Source organism: Lactuca saligna, chromosome 5 (genome assembly GCF_052625555.1).
Source record: "Lactuca saligna cultivar CGN05327 chromosome 5, ASM5262555v1, whole genome shotgun sequence".
In the NCBI taxonomy this organism is placed as follows: domain Eukaryota; kingdom Viridiplantae; phylum Streptophyta; class Magnoliopsida; order Asterales; family Asteraceae; genus Lactuca; species Lactuca saligna.
Window position 1 is genome coordinate 207,877,047 of NC_136421.1, and position 15,661 is coordinate 207,892,707.

The 15,661-nt window shown below is 34.2% G+C and overlaps 1 long non-coding RNA gene across 2 annotated transcripts; it reads left to right on the forward strand.

Annotated features, from left to right (window-relative positions):
• Nucleotides 1–4,384: 4,384 nt before the first annotated feature.
• LOC144997976 (uncharacterized) lies at nucleotides 4,385–6,812 on the forward strand. 2 transcript variants are annotated; one of them, XR_013660043.1, is made up of 5 exons: nucleotides 4,385–4,975; nucleotides 5,215–5,641; nucleotides 5,845–5,884; nucleotides 6,271–6,366; nucleotides 6,587–6,812. It is a non-coding gene; the product is annotated as an uncharacterized LOC144997976 (long non-coding RNA). The 2 variants fall into 2 exon arrangements; XR_013660042.1 differs by having other exon boundaries at nucleotides 5,569–5,641.
• The last annotated feature ends 8,849 nt before the right edge of the window (nucleotides 6,813–15,661 follow it).

Below are 15,661 nucleotides of genomic sequence, written 5' to 3' on the forward strand. Positions count from 1 at the left end.
CTGATCACATGTGACGTGACGTATTCACTTAATGGCTAGCTGCCATCACTCTGAGTCCCACAAAGCACAAACCAAGCAGCATTCAGACACATGAGACTACTCAAGCATTTATATCTTTATAACAAGAAATTGTACTAGCATACAATGTTGAACACATACTATCAGGCATAACCTAATCAGGCTATCCTAATGCTGTCTACTCAGTACTAGCATGCAATTCTCATAGAGCTAAACACATAAAGCAGACACATAAGGCATCCTCCTAGATCCTTAGTCCTATACTAGCATGTTGTTCTACTAAAACTGAAACTGAAACTGAAATTGATAATTGTAACATAACTTGTATGGGTAATTTGGGAGTACTTACTTGAGTTCAGCTGATTGCATGCACCACACCCTTTTCTCTTTTCAAAGTTCTTATCTTTCTAAATATTCTTTTCGCTTTTTCTAAAACTCTTTTCTTTTCTCAAACTCCTTTTTACAAAAATTGATTTTCCTTTTGAAAATTTCTATACCAATTCCTTAGTTTGAGTTCAGACACACCCGAAAGTGTTCCCGAATCCCTCAAACCAAGACTCTGATACCAACTTGTAACATCCCAAAAACACAGTCTAAAAATTTCGTTTAATTTAATGATAAAACCATAGTTAATAAACCTCATATAGAAATCATAAGCAATGTATCTCAAAATATTATAACAACTGTCAAATATATCAGAGTATAAACATTCCAGGCTGAACAAATGGTGTGTGCACTCCAATCATCCTGAGCTCCTCTTTTAAAAACTAAGTACCTGAAACCAAAACTGAAATTGTAAGCACGAAGCTTAGTAAGCTCCTCCAAATTACCACATACCACACAACAACATATAAACACATATTGGGCCTTGCCCACTGCATTGGACTGAAGTCCGGAAACTGCATCGGACCAAAGTCCGGAACTGACTGGGACCTTGTCCGATGCATCGGACCAAAGTCCGGAACTAACTGCATCGGACCAAACTCCGCAACTGACTGGGACCTTGTCCCCTGCATCGGACCGAAGTCCGGAACTAACTGCATCGGACCGAAGTCCAGAAACTAACTGAGCATAACATAGAATAGCATAAACATATCAACTAGCAGAACACATAAACTGCATACTACATCGGGTCGAGGCCCGGAACACATAACACATAAACACCGCCTGAGCCACGAAGGCATCAAACATTATAACTACTGCATGGGACCGAGGTCCGGAAACTACTACTAATTAAACAGGCCGACATTGTGGCCTTAGACCCGTTCCTACTGGAAGGAAAACTCACCTCACACTGTTGAAGTCCCACAGGCTCAATCCCACACTACTGAAGTCCCGCAGACTCAACCTTAGTTGCTAGATGACAGATTCCCGATCTGTCAACATCAAAATATAACCCAATTAATAATTGGGTTCCACTACATAACTATAATTACATACTTTGGATAATTACTACATTACCCCAAGCTTGGCCTACCCATGCCCAAGGTCCAAACCATAGGCCCAAATTCAACTAGGGATCAAAGCCCAACATATGGACCAATTTTCTAAATTGGGCCCAAACCTCTACATGGACTTACCTTAAGGCCCAATTGCACAGTCCGGTCCAACATGTCTCATTCTAAGGGACCAATATCATACAACCATCTAGGCCCAAACTATGGCCCATATATGGCCCAATTTTCCAAATTGGGCCCAATCCTTCATTAGGGCCTTACCCTAAAGCCCAACTAAATATTCTAGTCCATAATCATTCTTGGATGGCCCATTATTGGCCCAATTACCAATTACCCAATTGAAAAGCCCAACTCAAGGCGCATGTGACATTAGGGTTTCACATAAAATGATAATTAGGGTTAAGTGTTTCTCACTTAACCCATTAAGGGCTTAACCCACTAAGGATTTAATCCAATAAGGACTTAATCCATTAAGTCCATTATTGCTTAGATTAATTTATGCCAATGATTATTATTTAATATTTCACTTATTAAATAATTCTTGTGTGTGTCCTAATAATTTCTCAAATATTAGTATTTTCTCAATTAGCCCATTAAGGACTTAGTCCATTAAGTCCTTTATTCTACTAGATAAATGATATGAAATAGTTTGGGCTTAATTCACAATCCAATCCCAATGGCCCAAAAGTGGGTCCAAATAAGTCCAAGGGCCAAATACTCATAATTAGGGTTTTTCCACCCAAACATGGCCCAATAGGCCCAAAACTAATCTCTAAGCCCATTAGGGTTTGCTAGCGGGGTACCATCCACTACCACCTCAGGTAGTGGTGGTCAATAGTGGCTCACGGCGGTGGCCACCACCTTACGATGGTGGCTTTGAGTTTCTTTTTATTATTCATTTTGCTAATTACAATTATAGAGCTTAAACCAAAACTAAACACACACTAACACAAACACACACACACACACACAACCGCTCTAGTGGTGGCCGACGGTGGTTGTTCTTGATTTTCTAGCTAAACTAAACACATACCATAAAATACATCTCTTGCTCAGGAATGCACACGACCACCCACTTCACGGTGGCGTACGGAGGTCCAATAGTCAACAACAGTGGCACAGCGGCGGCAACCACCATTTCCAACGGTGGCGGTAGTGGTTCCTGCCCAAAATCACACATACTACATCATAATTAATAAGCACACACACACACAGCCGCCTCCTACGGTGGCTAGTGGCGGCAAATGGGGCAGAAAATGGTGGCAGCCACCACCATGAGGTGGTGGCGGTGGATTTCAAGCCAAATGACATCCGTCTTACGCATACAACTCATGGCAGCAATCCATGCCCAAAAACAACACAAAACTAAGACTCGCAACCACCGACTAAGAGGCTAGGGTTGTCGGAGTGAGCAGAATTGGCGGTTCAAGGGCCGCCGGTGTTCACAGCCTTCAAATACGGCGTCAAAACACCAAAACAAATGAGGACATGAGAAAATAAGCGGCATATGACCTTACCAAGAACCTCCCGGTCACGCAGAACCCACACAGCAACGATGTAGCTGTAGTCGCCAGTCTCGGTGGCTCTTCTGGCTTACCTTATGTCACCGGCAACAACAAGGAGGTGGTGCTCGTCGGCAAGGCAGCAGGCGACAACCTCGTTTGGACGGAAGAAGAAGAAAAAGCAGATGGCGGCCGATGAAAGCTTTCAATGGGTAGTAGCGGCTGCATCTGATTCTCTTCGGGTTGAAGATGCGATGTGGGGAAGGGATACAGGTATATCCCGTGTCCATTCAAGCTTCCATTCCTTTATCAAAGATTAGTCCCCGTTATTTCAAAATCTTTACAATTTAAATCCTAATAATTACCAAGCATACCCTTACTTCTAAAATCCTTCTCAAATAAACTCTATAATTTACTAAGCAACCCCCAACAATCAAAATTCTTCACACATTAGTCTGGGACTCACATTTATTAATTTATTTAAATAACTAGGGCATTACACGAGTGGACTTCATGGTAGTTACTAAAGGTTAACTTCGAGCTAGTCCAACCAAGGGGGAGATTGAAGGGCCCGATTTAGTGGTTTGGTCTAGGCTTTACAATGTAATAGTAGGAAGTGTATTAGTAGTGAGTTTTGGTTGGTTTACGGTTGTAATGAGTTTACGGCCGTAAACACCTTACGATCGTAAACTCCTCTCGGTCGTAGTCCCTATAAATAGAGGGTTTGTCAGACATTTAGAAGTTGTCGATGCGTTTTAGTTCACGGTCTTTCATCGAGTTGTACAAGACGTTTATTGATATAAAACGTGTGCAAGCTTGGTTTATTCTTTTTTCGTCTATATTTTCGTGTTATGTGATTGTGTTTGCTATTGATCTCTAGTAAGATCCTTTATTTGGACTTTACATGATTTTCCGTCTTTCTCTTTTCCTTTTCTTTTCCAGATTTATAGAGATTATGGCTCCAGTTTTTTCGAGGGAAGCTTGATAGTATGTGTAACGTATGATTCAGGTAAATAATATAAGTCAAAATATAGTAAATAGCAATGTATTTTACTCTTTTTACCAATATGGGCAACATAATTTTTTCCCCTCAAATTTGTGGTTCAACTTGCTGACAAATCAAACTGTTGTAATTTTCGTTGTTTTGATAGATAACAGTGGCTTCTCCAATAATCTTACATCTCCAATCCCCGACAGAAATTGGTTTAGGTATATATTTCTATTACTTATTTTAAGGTTCATATTATTTTATACATATTCTTGATGAGTTTTATAAAGGTTCCACTTTTTTTTTTTTTTTAATTTCAGCTTCAAAATGGAGGGATACATCTTCGGGTAATCATGTTGATTATGACCAAAATCCTGATGTGTATTTCGACTTCTACAGTTGAATCTCCTTCTGTGACTGAATTAATGTGGTCCTAAATTTTTAATCGATGGTCCGAAACCAATTTATGTTCCTTTTGCGTTCATACATCGATATTGGGTTCCAGTAGTCTCCCTTTTATTGATTGGAACATCATAAAATTGTTATGATACGTCTCTCTAAAAACCCTTATTACCTCATAATTTTATTTAGTTTTGTTTCCTATGCCTACCGTATTTGAGTAATTACATTTTTATGATTTGTGTTTTATAGGTGCTCAAGAAAGGGGGATATAAGAACCAACAATCTAAAACCATAAGGACAATGTAGCATTAGCCACCATAGAGCACCCAAAACACCTATCATTTCATTGTTTCTGATTCTATCTATCTGTCTTCTAAACTCGATTTCTTCAAAATTCCAGTGATGATTTCTCTTCTCATGTCATATGTGTGTCTTTTCTAGGGCTAAACTGTGAATGGAAAGAAAACAAATATCTCTTAGGAAGACAGAGAAGGGAGATCGATTCTGCCTTTCTCTCGGTACGTATCTGGAATTGACCCCCTAAAAGTCACACTTCTATATTCCGTTCATTGTTGTTAGCTTTTGCTGCTCAGTTCTTCAATCATCAGGTATGAATTCATTGCTTTTAATAGATTAATATAATATATTTGAATAGGCTATCATTTCAATTTGGGTTTAAATCAAATGGTAGTTTTGAGTCAATGGTTTTGAACATATAATTAGGTGCCAATAGCAACACCATGCTCTAACTTATCCTCATGTATTGTATGCATTCCTTTCAACCGTTTTTTTTTCTATCAAAATTATTAATCCAAATTAATCTTCATAATGTCTTTCGCCTCTGCAGAAAAATTGATCAGAATGCATTCACTAGTACCTGCAGTTTTGACCCGTTTCCATGTCTTTATGTTTGATTTCCTTCATCAATGATTTATTTGTGCCACATTTAGATAGTAGATCAATCAACAAAATCAACATATCCGTAACAGAATTTACGACCAAAAGAACATTATATACTTATAAAACAACATAAGAGTTGTACAAAAAGGAGTGAGCAACTGTATTTGAAAATTCTGATTTTTGAACTTGCAAATCAACATAATCCTGTTGATGATGTTCAATAGAATAGTTACAGTACAAAATAGGGGTAGTGTTGCTATCAAAGTCATCAATGATGTTAATAAAATGTTTGACCTTGAAGGTAGAAAAATGAATATAGAACCCTTGGTTATAGATGGATGTGAAGGAGGCTTCTACATACCAATGTTATTCAGGTAAAACATGAATTTTTCTGTTTTTATTTTTATTTATTTTTATTTTTAATATTGAAGTTGTTATCCTGGAGTTGTATCATTTCTAAATATTGCATTTTTTTCTTGTTTTTTTGTTTTTGATGTTAAGGAAAATATAGAAAATATGAATAATTTGTATGCATGATCGTTTTTATTTTTATATATTATTTGCCTTCTTTTTGCAGTTATTTCAGATGAAGGTTTGAGTTGCAACTATTTCGGCAGGTAACAAGTATTTTTAAGTAAACTGATAAAATTAGAAATGAACCATCGTAGCAAATATATATATATATATATATATATATATATATATATATATATATATATATATATATATATATATATATATATATATATATATATATATATATATATATATGGTAGTGCAAGCCGTTTATTGACCAGTAAACAGCTTCAACAACATAAAAGCAACATATCATCCCTTCAATTTTCTTAATTTTCATAATCTATTATAAAATGTAGAATTGAATAATGAATCGTATTTACATAATATGTGGCATTTTTCACGTAAGCTTTAGATCGGGTTGGTGTACAAATGAATTTAAATTGAATGCAAAAACATAATATTTTATGCACTTAAATTTCTTCAGATTGGTAATAACAGACATGCATTGAGAGCACATATGTTATGATCCAAGGTCTTGATATTTCAAGCGTTGCGCTTCTTGGTGAAGCTGATGTGATTGGTAAGAACTACTTGATTCATTACCGAAAGTGTGTGTATTGTTGATTTGTAGGTATACTATTACTAATACTCAACTGACTTTTAGAAAATTGAATTGAAACATTGTCCATGTTTTTATACTGCTTATGTTTGTTTTATAGGCTTTTTGTGTTGGTCATAACCTAGCCTTAGCCATTGCTTTATTTAATATTCGAGACGTAATAATTTACTTTTTTTAACAGGATGTTGCTGCCGCACTTGCTATTTACTTTGCAACACAAAGGGATCATTATATTATAGCATACTAGAACATATTTGTGTATTTGTACATGGGCGAAAACTAGACAATAACAACTTATTTTATGTAAATACCAATTAGAACAATGTACTATCCTTCCACACAAAATTGACCTTCAAACCCCACAACACGGGGGTCAACTTTCTAGTTTTTAGTAAAACTCACATTTATATCGGTTAGTTAATCAATTTCCCATAATATAATTACGCACACACAAAAAAAAGTAAATTAACATATATTGATTAATTAATCAATTTCCCATAATATAAGTACATAAAAAAAAAGTAAATTAACATATATGTGTTCTAATACTTAAAAATGAAAAATAAGATATTAGTGTGATGAGAAAATAAACAAAAGACGAGATTTATTTGGAACAACAGCCATGTCAAAGGAAGCTTTTTCGCATATTTCAGTAAAGACTCCAAGATCGAATAATTCAGTATTACATACATGATCTATAGAAATTGCAAAGGAAAATATCCCGTATAAGGAACTTTTAGAATAATTTAATAGGAATCGGAACTCCCAAAATCAAATCTCACATGGTTATAAAACCTGATATGGAAACTAGAAACTAGGCCTCAGAGTGATCGACAAAAGATGAAATACTTAAAGAAAATAAAAATAATAATAAATAAAAAGACGGGAGCAGTCACATCTATATCCGTACCATTCTTATAAGTCAAATCTAAACCCATAGGGATAGAGATTAAATAGTATCCCCCAATTTTAAAATAGAGTAAATTAAACTATTGGTCCTATGGTTTGGGGTAATTTGTGTATTTGGTCTCTAACTTATTTTTTTAACTTGAAAGGTCCTTAATGTTTGTTTTTGTTACACGCTTGGTCCTTACTTTTTGTTTCTGTTTCGTGTTTGGTTCCTATCTTACCTAAAAAAACTATTATTTAAATAGAAAAAAATGATATGGTAGATAGGGTAATGTGAGGGGGTTGGGGTTGAGGGTGTGTTTATTTAAATAAGTTAAAAAATCAAAGGCAAAATAGTCTTTTTAGGTGAGACAGGGACCAGTCGCGTAACAAAAACAAACAGTAGGGACCTTTCGAGTTAAAAAAAATAAATTAGGGACCAAACACGCAAATTATCCTAAACCATAGGGACCATTCATATAATTTACTCTTTAAAATATAGCCGAATCGTGGTTTTTCTTAATTTTTATAAGTCGTATGTAACCAGAAATGTCTTCTCTCGTAGTTACGTGACTATTTAGTATTTGAGGAAAATCAAGAGTTTGGTGTGAATGATTGGACATTACATATCCTCCAATCGTTATTGTTTTTCAACATAGTATACTTAATTCGATTATCAAATTTGGTTTGTAATTTTTAGTATGATGGCAAGCTTTTGTTATATTATGTACAAAATAAAATTAAAGTATTTTAGTACCTAACATAAGTTTAAGATAATATATTAACAAAATTACAAAAATATCCTTGTATACATTTTTTTTATGTTTTACTTTAAATTAAGGTTCTAAATAACGTAAGACGTGATTTGACGGTAATGTCAAATCTCAAGCTTTTCCGAACCTTGGCGAGTCATGATGTTTTCAAGGCGTGACTTCAGGCTGCAATTTTCTATATAATTAACATTTTTATATGTATTTTCAACTATTATTCATTTTTATACACATATGAGTTAAGATGGCGTTTTGACAAATCTTGATGGCAGGTGCAAGCCTTAGAGTCGTGGCGCGTCATGACGAGCTTTTTAGAACCTTACTCCAAATCTTTAATCTTTTGGTTTGATTGACCTTTTGAACTAATTTCGTTGCGTATCTAATCTCTCTGATTTACTACTTATTTATTTATTTTGATAATTAAAAAAAATAAAAAAAGTTTCATCTTCTCTCTCACACACACATAATCGCCTTCATTTTCACGAAAACTCAATACAATTATTTGTCTTGCCAAAATTAAAAAAAGACATAAACATTATAATTAAAACATATATACACATAGTAAAAGCTATGCTTGAAACCTACCATTTTCCACCATAACAAAAACTCTTAGCTTGAAACCCAAAACTTGAAACACCCTTTGCGATTCCAGAGAAAATTATTAAGATCTTCTGTTCACTTTTATGCTCTTAAAGAATCAAGAAGAACCCATACTCAATTTCAAGATTGCAAGAAAAAACCCATATTTGATCTTCATGGTGTTCATCAAAACTTGGATCTGATCTTTATCTTGTTCACCAAACCCCAAATCACTAAATGCAAAGCCCTACGAGAGCTCCAACAACAAGCCCTACAACAACTCCACCATTCGATGTTGTTCCTCTTACAAAACCATTCCTTGATGCTGAATCTCGTCAGTTCTTCGATCTCATCGGAACATAAAATATTTAAGAGTTCTTTATTATATTTTAGTAAATAAAAAATCTTCAAAATTTTAAAAAAATTAAAATTATTAAGTTTAATTTGGTTTGATTTGATCTTTAGAATTACGAATTACGACTAAAGCGGTGTTTGTTTTCTCAAACTACGTGCAGACATTAGCTTTCACATATTGTTTGTTTTTTTAAGATTGCAAACCTAAAAAGTTTTGCATGTCATTTTCTTAGGCGCATATATAAATCATATTATTCTAACATCTTCTAGCCTTAAAATAACACATATCTTTTTTTTTTTTTTTTTGTAACTTATATTTCTTCCAACTTTATTTTATAATAAAAATTTTGGGAAAAATAAGTTACAATTTTTCAAGAAAAAAATTCCACAGTACAAGCATGATCTTTGTGACAAATTTAAAAATAAGAATTTAATTATAATAATGGTCGTGAGAGCTGTTTATATAAATATGAAAAAAAAAATCATAGTATTGTTTTATATTTTTGTGTCAGATTTTATAAAACATTATTGGATAAATTACATTGATGGTCCATGTGGTTTAGGATAATATGCTAGCTTGGTCCCTAATAACGTTTTTTTTTAACTCGGACCGCTCCTAATTTATATTTTTGTTGCACGCTTGGTCCTTGTCCGTTATAAAAAGACTATTTAACCCTTAATAATTTATTATTTAATCTTTTACCTTTTTATATAAATAATATATTAAAAAAATTTTAAAAATAAAATAATCCCTAAAACCCTAAGCAACGTATCCAATCCCTCATTAGCTCCTTCTTCAACCCTCATCTTCCATCATCACCATTCACTAGTTGCACCACCGATCAACTGCATCTTTGACGGCTCCAACAACATCACACATAGCTGGTGAGAAAACCCTTCATCTCCTTCCCTTTTTCACTCGTAAGACTAACATGTCTCTCTACTCCACCACTCTTTATTTCATTTGAAATATTTGATGCCTGAAACAACAATTGCCTCACTCACGTTTTCCTCCACCAACATTGTAACACCCGTAGATCCGGGCTAATAAATTTAGAGATAATAGGGGTCGAAAATGACTTTTCGACAAAAGATTATTTAGAATAAATATCTTAACTAAGTTGTAGAATATGTCTCAAGGGTTCCATACATATAAAGAACGCCGAAATCCGAGTTATAACGAAGAAGTTATGGCCCGTCGAAGTTTGACGGCAAAACCGACATGGCACCGGAAGATGTAAATAGTGAATTTTTGATTAAGGACTTTTTAGCCTTAGTGATCTAAACAAAAATTGTAGTATACATTAAAACAAGAACATACAATAAAAGAAAGCCCAAATCTTACTTCGTATGAGGAAATTATGAATTTTCTAAGTTTTGGCAAAGCAGTGCACGACCCGAAACTCAAATTTTAGTTCGAGTGGTTTTTGGCCTATGCGATCTAAATGAGAGTTGAAGATCTCATTAATAGGAACTCAACGATAAGCCTAGGTAAACCCCCTAGGACCTTCCCAACTTCACTTTCTATCTTTAACCCCCCCCCCCCCCCCCCAAGCTTAGGTAAACCCCCTAGCACCTGAAGGAAGCCCCGAGGCTCCCGAATCCCCGAGAAAAGAGCCTTTCGGCTTGGGAACGCTACTCCAGCGAAGCCCGATTTTGCGAAAAAAAACCCGTTGTAAGTGAGCTACGCCTACCCTATCGTTAGTGTATCCTATATTTCAATGTAGTAATGTTATTAGGACCTTATAATAAGTATTTGGGCTATTATTATGAGTTATATAAGTATCGTTATAATATCTTTTAACCAATCGCGGTACGGGGAATCTGGTTTAAAGGGCCGCATAAGGTTGTTGGATTTCAGAAGTGCTATATGCCAAAATGGACCTACCCTCCAGTGTTTTATGTCTGGCCCATGTCTGTATATAATGGTTGAGAAATATTGTTTCATGCTTATATAATACTAATAATATCAAGACTATTAATTTTTCTCGGTGAATATTAGACTAAACTCTAGTGGTAATGATATTAAGTTTTGTCAAAGGAAAATTATGTTAAGAATAACGAAGTGCTGTCCGAGTGTCGAGTCACCGGTGTATTCTAAAAACCCATTGACATGTATTGCGAGTGGAATTTAGAAAACGATATTGTCAATAAACAAGATAACCCTAGCAGCTGTGCCCGAAGGACAATACCGGTAGTTGCGCCTCATAGAGAATGTCACAATTCTAGCAGCTACGCATAAGTGATAGAACTAGCAGCTATGCTTGACAGCTGTGTCATTGACAACGATGGAGTGCGCACCTATTCCTTAGGATAATCCTTAGGAATGAATGAATGAGAAATAGCTAATTCTTAGGGTAGATCCTTAAGATTAAAGAAGATAATGAGGATGGGTAATTAGGTTAATTGTTTAATGATTAAACATAATAATTATATTATTGTGGGTTGAAAACCCTATGTACTCACTAGGTTTCCCAACCTGACTCACTCAGTTTATTTATATCACAGGTGTTGATATGAAGTCACATTACGCTGAAAGATTAAAGAGATATAATTCACTAGTGATAATGAATGTAAGTTCTGTTTATGCTTATGTTTCTGTATTGATGATGACATCCCAAATGTTTTAAAATGAATAAAAATACTTTTCTTCGGAAATGCTTTGATAACGTATTTATCATGTTTTACTTGGAACAAATTTCGCAATATTTTTATTAAAGAGGTACTCTGATTTTTATAAAGCATAAACAAAATCGGTTTTTTTTTTGCCATGAAAATGGGGATGTCACAAACATCTATTTCAAGCACCACCATAGAAGGCGGAGGTGATCCAAACACTCGAATCTGACAAGACAATACAAAATTGAGCATTAGCCTCTTTCTTTGTCTCGGATTGGAAACATGTTACCGAACTAGAAGCGACAAATACAATAAATTTCAGGTTTGATTTCAATTTTGGTGACCAAATAAACCCAACAACACCGGTTAGGTTTGATTTCAGATTCAATTTTCAAAGTAAGGTTTGATTCAGTTCTAGGTTTGAATTAATTAATTTTCACATTCTATTTTCAGCTTGATTTCATGTTTGATTTCAGTTTCAAGTTTGAATTATGATTTGATTTTGAGTTTTTTGTTTGATTTCAGTTTCAGATTCAATTTTAGTTTCATTTTTAGGTTTGTGTAACATACACGTTCTATTATCGTGATATGTAATTATTAAAAGTGAATAAAATTGAGAGTTGAGTTCTAACAGATAGTTTTTACTAGAAATAAAGTAAAACTATTTTTAAAATCACTCATAAAATATTGGGAGTCTTATGAGATCCAGTTAAAAGCCAAATAGTGAAATTTAGAGAAAATATAAATTTTGAAATAAGTGAAATTTCATTATTTAAAGTTGTAGAGAATCTTGTTAGAAACATTTAGGCGAATGCCTCATCGAAATCCGAGTTATAACGTAAAAGTTATGACCAATCGAAGATCTGCGACAAAACCGGCACGACGCCGAATGATGTAAAAAGTGAGTTTTTGATAAACTACTTTTTAGCCTTAGTAATCTAAATGAAAGTCGTAGTATTCGTTATACTGAGAAGTTCGATAAAAAGAACGCCAAAATCTGACTGCGTATGAGGAAGTTATGATTTTTCTAAGTTTCACTTAGCAGTAGAAAGCTAAAAACTCGAATTTTAGATCAAGTAATTTTTAGCTAACACAACCTAAAAGTGAATTAAATGTCACTTCATTAGTAAAACAACGGTAAAAAGTCTGACGAAAACGGATGTCGAATGAAGAAGTTATGAATTTTTAACAAATTTTCCTGTCCCGTTCTGTTAAAAATAATTATATTAAAATTAAACTCAAAATTAGCCAACGAAGTGTAAACGAAAGTTGTAGAGCATAATTTTAGCTATGCGTGCATATAAAGAACGTCAAAAACGGAGCTCGTATAACGAAGTTATAGATTTTAGAAGATTTGGGCTCAATTTCCGAGAAATTCGCATGGATAAGCCTTATCTGGAACCTGCCACGTCACCTCGCATGAACAGTAGCCGTGTGTCGCCTTCCGATTGGACCGAACTTCGGTCTGGTAAGCTTCTGATGCACCTTTCGGCGTCCTAGGCAACGTTTAAGACGCCTCGCATCTGGCTGCCACCTCCTCGCATCCGAGCCAGCTGCCGCACCACGTGCTTCGATCCTGCTGCTGCCTCGTGTCTTAGCTGTTGATTCCCTCCTTCTCGACCGACCTTCGCACGCTATAAAAGGGAGGCTGTGAACCCTCCCGAGTAAAATGGGATTTTTGCTATTTTAACCCCTTTTTCCATATTTTTAGTATTTTTGACATCCCTCGAAGACCCGATATCATTTTTAAAGCCCGAAACATGCCCCGAAGTGCCCGTGAAGCCCGTGAAATTTATCTTTTTAGTTTGAATCTCTATCCTCGCAAGGCCTGTTTTTCAATAAATCTCCCGGTTTTCAACGAGGAAAGTTATATTTAGAGCCGGAGTGCTGCCCAAATTACTATTTTAACCCCCCAGTTATTTCAAGGTGAGTTCAATATATAGGAACAACTTTATGTTATGTGTTATATGTGCTATGTGCTTTTCAGTGTTATTATTCCGAGTTATTTTCCTGTGATATTCTGGTATTGACTTTGAGTCTTCGGCCATGTAGATCAAGTCTCGTATTGGTAATATACATTTGATCATGTAGAGCATGTCTTGTAATATTTTTGGTATTGTCTTTGTGCCTTTGACCATGTAAAGCATGACTCGTATAACTTTTGATATTGCTAATGGGCTAGGTAGGGCTAAAAGCCTGTATATGCTAGCAAAATGATATTCAGAAATTTTTATGTCTTCTGTGTCATTTGGGCCGAAGTTTTATTGATGTATATCAAGTATTGAAATCGTTAAGTCTCATTGATTGTAAATCTTTGAATCAAATCTTGAGTTAATATTGAAAGCCTGACATATGATACACATATGCTATTGTTGTTCTTGTTCCTCTTCGATTCTGTCATAATGATATATATATATATATATATATATATATATATATATATATATATATATATATATATATATGGCATAAAATTATATTGTATCTATTTATTCAATTCACTAAGCGTTATCGCTTATCCCTCTCAATATTTAACAATTGCAGGTGATGAGTATCCAGTATAATTTTATATTGCTGAAAGATTTAGAATATTTAATACTAGTTCTCTGTATTTAATGTTCATGTATGTATATGTAATGTAATAAAACTTAGTCGGTTTGTATCCAATCTTTGGTAATCACTTTATCAATATAAAATATTATTTTATAAATATGCATGTAGCATGTTTTGAGGAAGTAACTATATTGTCAAGTATGAAAGTTTGGGTCTTTCATAAATACGAAAGTGAGGGTCTTTCAATCATGGTATCAGAGAAATAATTTAGGTGAACTAAATATCACGGATTGGTACTTAGACTTAAATTGTTGGAAGTTCAATATATGAACGAATTCATAGTAAATATATGGATACAAACCATAGGAAATACTTAAATGGGGTATTGGTTAGTGATAAATCCTAGTATTCTAAGATATTAAGTTACTACAAAATTTTCAGAGAATTAGTTTAAGTGAATTATGAATTTTGAGAATTTCTAGACTTAAACATAAATTGTTAAGTGAAGATGATACGATATGTATCTGGTATACTTAGGTTGAATACCTAAATGGAAACAAGCACTAGAATATTAAGAGGAGATATGCCTTATATTCTAATATGTGCTAAATGATAAATGAATATAGCATGCCTTAGGTTGCTTGCCTTATTGCTATTATTTGAGAAAGTTTAAGGTCTGTTGCCGACCTTGGTTTAGAAAATTTTATGTTCATAATTCTAAGAATTTCTATATTAGAATTTAGGTGAAACTTTTCGAAGTAATAAAGAGACTTATGATAGTCGACATCGATACGTTTATTAATAAACGATCGAAAGATATTGTAGAATCATATTTATGAAGTATTATCGTAAATAGTGTATTAATACTAATAGAGTGGTGTTGTACATTGAATGTATAAATTTGATGACATAATAACATCTTTGGAAGAATAATGTGTGTTTGAAACACATTTGGGCAAGATAAATGTGTTGATGCAATCCATGAAGTTGTTCCACCATTGTCCAGAATGAAGCAGTGATTGATTAATAGAGTCGGAAGAACCGAAGGTAGTGATCAATATTTCGGCAGTATCATAATTAATGTTATGCAAGATTTAGAAGAATTAAATGAAGATCAAAGGAAAGGTGAATGAAGTTTTCAAACTCAATAGGTCAAGACTTTGTCTAGACTATGTGATGTAGTATGTAGTTCAAGTAATAATCATATAAAGGTGTTTAGACTTAGTATTTATTAATATTGAAGAATGACTGACTTCTATCACATCCTTGTGGAAGTTCCATAGTGTGTTAAGTCGACTTTAACATACAAGATTAGGATGGTGAATTGAGTCATTTAGTAGTAAAAGGTTAAGCAACTTACTTGTTTAAGTAAGGTAGAATACTTAGTTGAAGCAGCAATACACTCATAGTATTGTATGAGAAAAGATGTTGTAATTAGAAATGACAGAGAACCAAGTTGAAGCTAGTAGAGCATGCTAAGATGTAGCTATAAT